The following is a 12,076-nucleotide window of genomic DNA, read 5'->3' on the forward strand; positions in this document are numbered from 1 at the left end:
TGCTGTAATCTGTAACACCTGAGGGTATAATTACAATAATCCTCAGGGAGGTACACGCTTACTTTGTGTATCGTGTTTGGCAAGCACAAGGAGCCCTAGCTAATATGGTATTTGCTTATACAACTTTACACATCGGTACCATATTCCTCTAACACACAAATTACACAGCTATCTGATCATTTAACTGAGAGATAAACATTTTTTTTACTACGTCAGTGACACATGTTTACGCAATCACACCGTTGGATAACTTCACACTTACGAAATTGTATTTTGTCTGTACTTTGTGAACTGTTCATATTTTTTCAGAACCATTGTGATACTATGAGAGTTTTGAATGATGTATTTGGTATGAGATCATCATTTTTAAAGTACGTTCGAGGTAGGTGACGCTATTGAAATGAGCAGAGAATTTTTTTAGGTTTTGAAACTATTGGAAGAAGCTACGACGATTTTGAGAGTTGACTGAGGTGCTACGATGTTGTTATTACGATGACTAGGTGTATTATGCTGTTGCGGTATGTTTATGATGAATAAGCTAATGCTATATGAGTTATTTGATTAATCTATGTATCCGTTATGATGAAATATTGAAGAAGTGTCGACGAATAAGGTAAGGAATAATGAGTAGTGGTTAGGGACGCTGATTTGTGAAAAAGGATGTTGGAAACCAAGAATTGTACTTTAAGAGTTATGAAATGTGTGTGTAGATGCGTGAATGTATCACAATGCCGGCGAAAATTTATGGACACTGTTATATTCATAGGATTTTGTTTCTACACATTTGCAACGTAAATTCTCGATCTGTGAAATATTTTTATATGAGACTGTCACTGTAGCGGAAACTGCTGTCGTAAATATTTCCGTAAGAAAGTTAAGTGACCACCTGCACGTGCGTCGTGGGCACACAGCTGTGTCAGACACCTGGAGAACAAGCCTTTTCAGACGCTCAGGTAGAAAAGAAAAAAAAAAGGGAGGCCATTATCCTCGCTTTTGACATACCTTTGTACAAAGCACCGCAAACACGACACCGTTTACATCTGCACACCTGATTATGACAAGCGTCTTTCTCTAGAATTGAGGGAATTTTTACTGCGTTATGAAATGCCATATGGCTAATGAATGATGTTTCATGCCGTCCTTTGTACATATTTGCTCATTTTCTTTAATATCTAGTTTCTAGCTGCACTGCAGCATTGGTTAAAATAAAATTTAATATATGTACTAATATAGTTATTTTATGCCTACAGATCCAGTCAATAAGAAATTTATGATCTACTTCCAAGAAAACGAGGGCACGTAAATATACATTTCCCTTCACAGGAATTGCATCAATAATTTCTTTACGATTTGGTAACTTATCTGCTAGTGTAAGTTCTCGTGATGCATCACTTTAGTGTTAAGATGTGACATAGGTATTAAACATGGCCATTTTTACTGTAATATTTTTTCTGCTTGAGCTTTGTCATGTATAGATATAAGTTTTATGTTTTTTATATTTTTTATATTTGCTGCTGCTGTTTGCCAGGCATAGTGCTACTAAATTTCACTTTGTATTACTCTGTTAAGCTAGTTTTACTACTGATTTATTTTTCTTGTTGCTGCATATTGGCTCATATTAGTTGTAATGTTGCATTGCTTGGTAATTTAGATTTACTGTAGCTTGCTTTGCAATTTTCCATTTTTTTTTTTTTTTTTTTTTTGCATTGCTGTTTGTGTTAATTTGTTATGTGCTGCTGCATTGCCTCGTCCCTTAGTTTAGCATCTGAGCTCAGTAGATTTAAGTTAGCTTAAGAGGAGTAGACTATATAAGAAACTAACTATGATGAATTTATAAGAAATGCATTGAGAAGCTATCAGAAAATGGTCTGGCAAAAAAAAAAAAAAAAAAAAGGATACTGTACAGTGGAGAAAAACTATTTTTGACAGAGGATGTGAACAGAATATAGAAAGCAGGCTTAGATGGGACTTTTTGGGAATAATGATGAACGAAGGGAGATCTCCATGCAAAATACTGCAGTAAAACAAACCCTGTCCTTTCCTTTTGTGTCATCCCTCTATATGTTGAATCTTTTATTTAGCTGGCAGTAGTGGCGCTCGCTGTATTGCAGTAGTTCCAGTAACGAAGATTTTTGTGAGGTAAGTGATTTGTGAAAGGTATAGGTTAATGTTAATCAGGGCCATTCTTTTGCAGGGATCTTTGATAGTCAGATTGCGTTGCGCTAAACAATATTGTGTGTCAGGTTAAGCACAGTCATGTATAAATTTTTCTAAGGGGACGTTTCATACAGTAAATTGGATTTTTTTATTATTCTTGTGTTTTGGTTTGCAAAATGGAACGAGAGTTTCTGCCCCACTCTTGTATGGTGCTCATTATTATGAACTTGCACTGCAGCATTATCGACAGTTTTTGTTTACTTCACTTTATAACAGAAGTATGTCAAAACTGCTTTGTTGAGGAAACCTCGCTCTGAACGACATAGGAAGTTAAGAGAAAACTTGTAAAACAGCCAGGAAAAGTTTTTAAATGGTTTTAAAGTAGGTTTAAAATTTCAGTTCGAGTCTCGGTCGGGCACACAGTTTTAATGTGCCAGGAAGTTTCATATCAGCGCACACTCCGCTGCAGAGTGAAAATCTCATTCTGGACAAGTCCCCCAGGCTGTGGCGAAGCCATGTCTCCGCAGTATCCTTACTTTCAGGAGTGCCAGTTCTGCAAGGTTCGCAGGAGAGCTTCTGTAAAGTTTGGAATGTAGGAGACGAGATACTGCTAGAAGTAAAGCTGTGAATACCGTCTGTGAGTCGTGCTTCGGTAGCTCAGATGGTAGAGCATTTGCCCGCGAAAGGCAAAGGTCCCGAGTTCGAGTCTCGGTCGGGTACACAGTTTTAATCTGCCAGGAAGTTTCATATCAGCGCACACTCCGCTGCAGAGTGAAAGTCTCATTCTGGAAACATCCCCCAGGCTGTGGCTAAGCCATGTCTCCGCAGTATCCTTTCTTTCAGGAGTGCTAGTTCTGCAAGGTTCGCAGGAGAGCTTCTGTAAAGTTTGGAAGGTAGGAGACGAGATACTGGCAGAAGTAAAGCTGTGAATACCGGCCGTGAGTCGTGCTTCGGTAGCTCAGATGGTAGAGCACTTGCCCGCGAAAGGCAAAGGTCCCGAGTTCGAGTCTCGGTCGGGCACACAGTTTTAATCTGCCAGGAAGTTTCAGATTTAAAATTTGTTGGCGGTGGCTATGTGCTCTCATTCTGAAGTACTGGATGAATATCGTCTGGGTATTTTCCGCACCTGTTTCAAGACATAAAGGTAGGACCTTGCGACCGTTTTCGCCGTAGCTTAGTGCTATTTCTGCGACCATTTCACTGATGCGTATGCGCAGCATGTTTCAACCCACATTTGAAAAATTTTAACGATTACTTTATTGTTTTACCCTCGCCGAACGTCCCATTTCGATTTACGGTTCCCAGTGATAAGAAGCATAACATAGAGCAGGTGCGAGGCCATGCCTTACAGTGTGGTATGGGACCATGGAGTGAGTCGCGAGTTTACTCCTGAGCAGGGGTGTCATCTCTGCGAAGGACTGCCTAATTCGTTTTAATAGCGCCGAGACGCAGACAGAGATATCAGATAAGCAGAATCCGATGTATTCACTTTTATTTTATACAAATGTCCCGCCTATGTTTTGTGGTTCAAATGGCTCTGAGCACTATGGGACTCAACTGTTGAGGTCATTAGTCCCCTAGAACTTAGAACTAGTTAAACCTAACTAACCTAAGGACATCACAAACATCCATGCCCGAGACAGCATTCGAACCTGCGACCGTAGCGGTCTTGCGGTTCCAGACTGCAGCGCCTTTAACCGCACGGCCACTGCGGCCGGCTATATTTTGTGAAAGCAGGTCACGGATGGGTAATCGTGCAGATGGAAGCATGAGCATTGAAATCCATCTAGTTTACTGATGTACAGGGGTTTTTACTTTTCTTCCTGGTTGTGTAAAGCTTGAAAACCACATTGTTTTTGACCACCAGAACAGACCGGCGTAGTGGCACATACTGTCCCTGACAGTTGCTTCTGTAATCGCCGAGTCGATGTATGTACGAGCCATTTTACCATTTGTATTGTAAGTTAAAATATGTACGAAATAGCACTGCCTTTGTTATTCAAAAGCACGATGCAATATTCCTTCGGATACGCATGAATGTCCAGAGGAATAGGCACTGAACTGACTGCAGCTTACAAGAAATAAAAGTCGCAGTTGCGAACACGCACACGGTCGGTTGAACATTGGAATGACGAAAGCGGAACTTTCCCGCTTCAGCCAGCAGAGCACGAGTAACGTCCAGACCCAAATTTCCAAATGTCGCCATCCACGCATCACAACCTGCATTCGTACACTACGTACACTCCTGGAAATGGAAAAAAGAACACATTGACACCGGTGTGTCAGACCCACCATACTTGCTCCGGACACTGCGAGAGGGCTGTACAAGCAATGATCACACGCACGGCACAGCGGACACACCAGGAACCGCGGTGTTGGCCGTCGAATGGCGCTAGCTGCGCAGCATTTGTGCACCGCCGCCGTCAGTGTCAGCCAGTTTGCCGTGGCATACGGAGCTCCATCGCAGTCTTTAACACTGGTAGCATGCCGCGACAGCGTGGACGTGAACCGTATGTGCAGTTGACGGACTTTGAGCGAGGGCGTATAGTGGGCATGCGGGAGGCCGGGTGGACGTACCGCCGAATTGCTCAACACGTGGGGCGTGAGGCCTCCACAGTACATCGATGTTGTCGCCAGTGGTCGGCGGAAGGTGCACGTGCCCGTCGACCTGGGAACGGACCGCAGCGACGCACGGATGCACGCCAAGACCGTAGGATCCTACGCAGTGCCGTAGGGGACCGCACCGCCACTTCCCAGCAAATTAGGGACACTGTTGCTCCTGGGGTATCGGCGAGGACCATTCGCAACCGTCTCCATGAAGCTGGGCTACGGTCCCGCACACCGTTAGGCCGTCTTCCGCTCACGCCCCAACATCGTGCAGCCTGCCTCCAGTGGTGTCGCGACAGGCGTGAATGGAGGGACGAATGGAGACGTGTCGTCTTCAGCGATGAGAGTCGCTTCTGCCTTGGTGCCAATGATGGTCGTATGCGTGTTTGGCGCCGTGCAGGTGAGCGCCACAATCAGGACTGCACACGACCGAGGCACACAGGGCCAACACCCGGCATCATGGTGTGGGGAGCGATCTCCTACACTGGCCGTACACCACTGGTGATCGTCGAGGGGACACTGAATAGTGCACGGTACATCCAAACCGTCATCGAACCCATCGTTCTACCATTCCTAGACCGGCAAGGGAACTTGCTGTTCCAACAGGACAATGCACGTCCGCATGTATCCCGTGCCACCCAACGTGCTCTAGAAGGTGTAAGTCAACTACCCTGGCCAGCAAGATCTCCGGATCTGTCCCCCATTGAGCATGTTTGGGACTAGATGAAGCGTCGTCTCACGCGGTCTGCACGTCCAGCACGAACGCTGGTCCAACTGAGGCGCCAGGTGGAAATGGCATGGCAAGCCGTTCCACAGGACTACATCCAGCATCTCTACGATCGTCTCCATGGGAGAATAGCAGCCTGCATTGCTGCGAAAGGTGGATATACACTGTACTAGTGCCGACATTGTGCCTGTGTCTATGTGCCTGTGGTTCTGTCAGTGTGATCATGTGATGTATCTGACCCCAGGAATGTGTCAATAAAGTTTCCCCTTCCTGGGACAATGAATTCACGGTGTTCTTATTTCAATTTCCAGGAGTGTATATTCCCTTGCAGGCAGGATATACTTATTGAGAGTTGAGGGCCTGCTATTGGTCACTGAGTACGAAATAGCAGTACCCGTATTGATCAGAAATGGATGCCCTAGACTATCAATAAGTATGCCCTGCCTGGACGATAACGTACATAAAATACGAGTGCAGGTTGTGACGCGTGAACGACGACTTGTGGAAGTTTGGATATGACATTGATTCGTGCTCGGATTTCAGAAGCGGTTATGGCGACCGCTCGTGTAAAGCGGGAAAACCTGGGTTCGCATCCCAGTCCGACACAAATTTTCATTGTCGTCTTTCCAACATACAGCCGAATGTGTTTCATATTCGCGATTGTCAATACATTTTCTGTTAATAATGTGTTTGTTATGAGGCTACAGAAATTGTAGTTTTCTCTTCTTCTGTAACGGCTAATCCTCGGCACAAGCTGTAGCCCCCCGGAGCAACGATCACAAATGGTCCTTACTTTTTTTCTGTGCGATTTTCTTTGGAATTCGTAAGGTTATGTTAAGTGAATTGTTTTGAGTTGAGGGCAGTTTTTATCAGACTGGTTTGTTCATTTTACTAGAATGTACAAAGCTCATAATACCAATACATATTTATTAAAGCTTAACAGCTAATCTAGTAGTTGCATCTGGATTTGTAAATTTTGAATCCTGTGGAGCACACGGAAAATAATTTCATCGGAAGAGTATAATATAATTTTTATTATACAGCCCTTGGCCAGAGCCTAGAGAGGAACTGGTGAGACTTGCGACAAAGACACAAGACAATTTTCAGACGGAACAGTTCAGTTTAATGTTTTTCAATAGTATACAGAAATTCTGAACTTAATGGAAGGCTAGTGGCGACAGGTAGATTCGAAGCTTATCGTAGACGTCATCTCTGCTCTACGTACTCTGTTATCTTTTCCTTCTCACGTTGTACAAAACCGAACCCGTAACCCTAAAAACGAAAATTAATATTATCAGTCACTTGAGAACTTTAGTACGTAGTAATCAAAAGCTATGAGTCGACGGGCGTCGAATGGTGACAGAACTAGCTTCCATGATCTGACGGTCATGAGAAGTGGCTGCACACAGATTGCAGAAGACTAACAATATCCTCAACTGGGAGAGGCACACAATACAGTATATATCTGAGCAGTAGTGTTTCTTGCCATGTGAGAAATAGTTTCCATGTGTTTGCCAGTATTTATTACATTGGTCGATAACGGAATTTAGTGCAACTCAGGAGATGCTGAGGGAATTGGAGTGGGGACTGAGGCGCTGAATGGAATTGAGTTTTGCTATTTAAGCAAAAAATAGCTGATGATGCCGCAAATAGAGACGATATAAAATTGAGACTGGCAGTAGTAGGGAAAAAAGAGAGAAATTCGTTAACGCTGAATATAAATGAAACATCTCGCATCTGTGTGTACCTCTGTGTTCTTGTCCTGTTGTGCCAGTTGGGACCAACCGACCGCCGTGTCATCCTCTGTTAATGGCTTTGTGCGGATGAGGGTATGGAGGGGCACGGCGTCAACACGTCGCACTCCCCGCTGAGTTCAGCTTTCTCAACGATGGAGCCGCTACGTCTCAGTGTACAGCTTCTCAACGGGCATGACGATACTGTGTGCAATTCGGTTCTGAAATTTCACGAAGGAGAAATCCCTGGCCGTACCGGAAATCTAACCCGGACCCACTGCATAGTAGCCAGACATGCTGACATGTTGACCACGGGCAGATCGAACAATACACGAAAATGTGCTCAATCCAACTGTTAATATGACACAGCCTGAGAAATCGAGGAATGGTGATGGAGGGAAGTCTGCAGGGAACCACTGCAGAGAGACACCAAGTTAGTCTAATCTATAGTACGAAGATTCAAACGGATGCAGTTGTGCAGAGCTGAAGGCGCTTCAGAGCGAAGGTCACAAGGAAATTGTTCAAAAATGAAACTGCATAGCGTGTTACATTAGTGAAACAAAATTATATTAGAGCTTTCCTTTACGCAGTATATGCAACTAAAACAATACTGTAAAAACTGGGTTCACCAGTGATATGGGAGCGCCATCTTACACACTCCCTAAAGCAGGGCTGGCCAAGATTTCGGCTGGCACGTGTTGCCTTTGCAAGAGGGCCACACGCTCCGGCTGGCTGCTCACTGCCCCCAGCGCTGCGGCACGCTGTCTGAGCAGTTCTTGTTGGGGGGGGGGGGGGGGAGACTGGGGAGACTGCTAAGGCGCCGCATGTAAATGGCAATGCAGTCGCACTGCGTACCACTTTCTTTTATATTTCACATTTCTAAACAACATATACCTCAAACGGAACACATTTCAGTCTTATTTGACTTTTTCTGGCCCACTGAAGACATAACATAATTTCTGTCTGGTACAAAGTGCCAGCATAAGTAGAGATGCTAGCAATATCGTATTTTCACACTAAGATTGTGACCTATTTAGTTCTACAACCGAAAAAAGTCTTCCACACAAATATGCCGATCGAAATATTGTTGTTCTTTTGCAACCTCTGTGTGTAAACGTGGACGCTCTACCTGAGGAAAGCAATGCAAACATCGTGGACATTTTAGCACACAAGGATTTGTCCTTAAAATGCGAATTACCTTGCAGATCAATCAGTTACGTCTCCATATACACGTGGGCGCTTTCAACTGAAACAGCAGACGGTCTTGAAAACGGAGGAAACCATCCCTGCAGTTCATTCGAGGCCAAAATGAATTATCTAGGCCTCCCATTTTCTTTAACGTCAGCGTGCTTTGGGAACGGAAATGTGTTCCTTCTATAACGCGATTTTTTTTCTTTTAACTGCAGCTCCATCAAACAAGAAAGAAGCTGTTTCTCACCTTGCAATGTCTTACTGTGTCCAGTGCACAATCAAAATACAGTGCTTCTTGATGTAGTGAATAATACATCCCATTTGTCAATAATTTTTTGTTTTTTCATTGTCAACTAAAATTTTAAATTCTTTCTGCGTGGTATTGTAATAACGTGTCATACCAAATTTGGAGCACCCGTTGCTTAAACAAATGTATATACACCCAAGATATATGATTGCAATAGTGCTTATGGAGTACGTGAAATGATTACATTTACAGATCAACAGGACAAGCAGTTCTGAGTTGCCAGGTACGACCCGTGCTGAAACTTCCGTATTAGTGCGTGATGCCGTCCCCATGGGCCACAATGTAGGCGCTGACTCTCATCCAGTCGACCGTACAGACGGCGGAAACTGTTGTGGGATACGTTAAGCCACGCTTGTTCGAATAGTTCACGTAGTTCAGTAAGAGCTGTCGGCCTAGGAGTCGAACGAGTCACTTCTCGTCCCTTCACACCCCACACGTCCTCGACTGCAGACAAGTCTGGAGATCGTGGTGGCCGGCGATGTTGCGCCGTCTCGCAGAGCACGCCGAGTTGCACGAGCTGCGTGTGAGCGAGCGTTATCCTGTTGGAACGACACACCACCTTCCTGCTCGAAGAACGGCAAAAGGACAGCACAAGAACGGGTGTAACAACATTCTGCACGAACCGAGCGCTGGTTATCGCTCCTCCAGCAACACCAAAGGTGTAGCTTATCGAACCACAGACTGTTAGCCTAGGTGGAGCAAGGGTGTCTCGGACGAATGCACTTTACAACACAGCTCTCACGAGGCCTACGTCGTATGTACATACGACCGTCACTTGCCTGTAGGCAGAATCTGCTTTCATCGTCGAACACCACGGGGCGCCATTCCATCTCCCAAGTGATACAATGACGGCACCCGTCGAGCCACGAACGTCATTGTTGCGGCGTGGCTGGAAGACGGGCTGGAGGCGTGCGTCCACGCAGTCCCACTGCCAATAACCGGTCTACAACAGCTCGTGCTGACACGTCTGGCCTCACGATCCCTCTTATATGTGCTGCAGTGGCTGTACGACCTGCCAAATGATGCCCTTACGATGCGACGACTCTGTGCTACGTAGTCGTCCAGAACCTCGTGTACGTGACTGCTGATACCAGCATTGTTGCACAGCTGATACAGCACAATCAACTTCTGTGGTAGTTCTCAGAAAGGACCATCCCGCCACTCGAAAGGCGCCGGTTGGGAGTGGGAAGCACGGGTACGCCCCTCGGCAAGGCAGCCTGCTCGCCTCACACGTCTCCACCACGCTGAGCTCTCTCGTTGCGAGGGTACAACAGGCAGCACTCTGCTAGTAGCTGTGCCAGTACACCGTGCGTTAGCATTATCAGTATATCTTCTGTCACCCAGCCGTTTGTGACTGTAGATCGCTAGACTTTCTCTTTTTGTACAAGCATCCACTATTCTCTTATGTATGTCTTTCATTCCGTGAAGAAAATAACGAAGGGTAAATAGCACATCGAGAATCTGCCGAACTGAAAGCAGTTGGACGAACCGAAGAATGCCACTTGGAAACAGTGAGTGGCGCAGGCAGGCGCTGTACCGAACACTCCTGGGAAGCGACGAGCGACACAGGCAGGGGGGGGGGGGGGCCGCAGCTCGCGGCCCGCCTGCGGTTTGGCCGCTGCGCCGGCCGCGCTCTAAGATGGCGGCCTCAATGGGAAACATTGCTTTCGTACAACACGGGCTGTGAAGGCAGCTTGGCGTTACATTAGTGACGGACAGAATAGGGATTCTCAAGGAACTTAGAATTCTGTTCTTTAAACAAAAGAATCGAATCTATATTGCCTCGAGTCTAAAACGGCCATCCTATAACCAATTACTACTGCAGGTTGCCTCTCTAACCGCTTCCATAGGGAACAAAAATTTTGCTTTCAATATTTCGTATAATTATTGAGCCAAGTTGAAAATTTAAAATGTTCTCACAATCTACTCATTAAGAGGTGCGATCTTACGTTAAAGATTTAACACACCAAGTCGAATGTTACAGTTAGAAACTCTGTATTTGTCTTGGGGCAGAGTAAGTGACGGCTCGCAAATTACTTGCACTATATTCATCAAGTATATGGGAATGAGAGCTCTTAGCGACTTCCAGCAAACTTGAAACGTGACATTTATGCGAGTGAGTTACGGTCTTTGACGAATGTGAGGTGTGAAAGTTACTGGTCTCCGTCTGAACACGGATAATTTCAATGAGATCTGCATAGCTGCTATGAGCACCATACGTCCATACACGCGCCCAACTGCACTGTTTACGTTCTCGGTATTCCGTTGTGTATCTAGCCGTACTAACAGCACTTTTTCTGTTGCAACAAAAGTTTTAGAATATTTTACGACTGAACTCTAGAATTAAGCTGAGCATTAAGCATTTTCATTTTCATAGGAATTTATCCTGTTGTGTTTTCACAACCTTTTAAAAAATAATACTACAATTTTTAGCAAAATTCCGTGGAGTTAATATACACAATGTATGATACTATGTTTTAATACATATTTCTGAGCATATTTTAATTCATTATTGATAATCCCACTATGTTGATGTGGTCGAGCACCATCGCTGCGGAGTAAATTAGTTGAACAAATACCGCGAACACTTCTTTGTACAACTTTATTTAAATCAAGACGCGTTTCGGGATTTCGTCCATCACAAATTGCCGTAATACAGATAGATCTTCATCAAAGAGTACCTGTAGTCTACTGGTAGCGCCTTTGACTAGTAAACATAGCAGCCTGAGACCCATGCTTGAACCCAGTCACTGATTAAATTTTGGATACAAACCATTAGCAATTTCGTCCGAAGATTACAGACATAGGAAATCATCCTTGTTCTACTACCGCCCTTGTCAAAGAGGGTGGAAGAGGTGACAGAGTTTTAGGACACTCTGTTGCCCTCGGTGTGGGAAACTGCCCCTAAAAGGCGGAACAAAATTATCAACAAACACGAAGATGCAGAAGGCAATGGAAACCATTGTATGAAGACGCACAATGTATATCCACAGGACATGTGACCTGTAACAGGAAAAGTTTCGTGATGATTTCTCAAAGAGCAAAAGTTCCGGACTAGGCCCCAGTTTGCATATCCGGGAGAGGACTGCCAATTGATAGATGACCATGAGAAAGAGATGCAATAATCAACGCCGGGATAACATTCTAAGAGTCGGAGCATGAAATGTCAAAAGTTTGAAGTAGTAAGAAAAATACAAAATCTAAAAAAGTGCCAAGGTTCAATGTATACGTAGTGGATGTCAGTGAAGTAAATTGAAAGAAGGATTTCTGGCCTGAGGAATATAGAATATCAGCAGCAGCAGAAAATGGTGTAATGGGGGTCGGATTAGGTTTGAACAGTAAAGTAAGGCATAT

This window comes from Schistocerca cancellata, chromosome 8 (genome assembly GCF_023864275.1).
Source record: "Schistocerca cancellata isolate TAMUIC-IGC-003103 chromosome 8, iqSchCanc2.1, whole genome shotgun sequence".
In the NCBI taxonomy this organism is placed as follows: domain Eukaryota; kingdom Metazoa; phylum Arthropoda; class Insecta; order Orthoptera; family Acrididae; genus Schistocerca; species Schistocerca cancellata.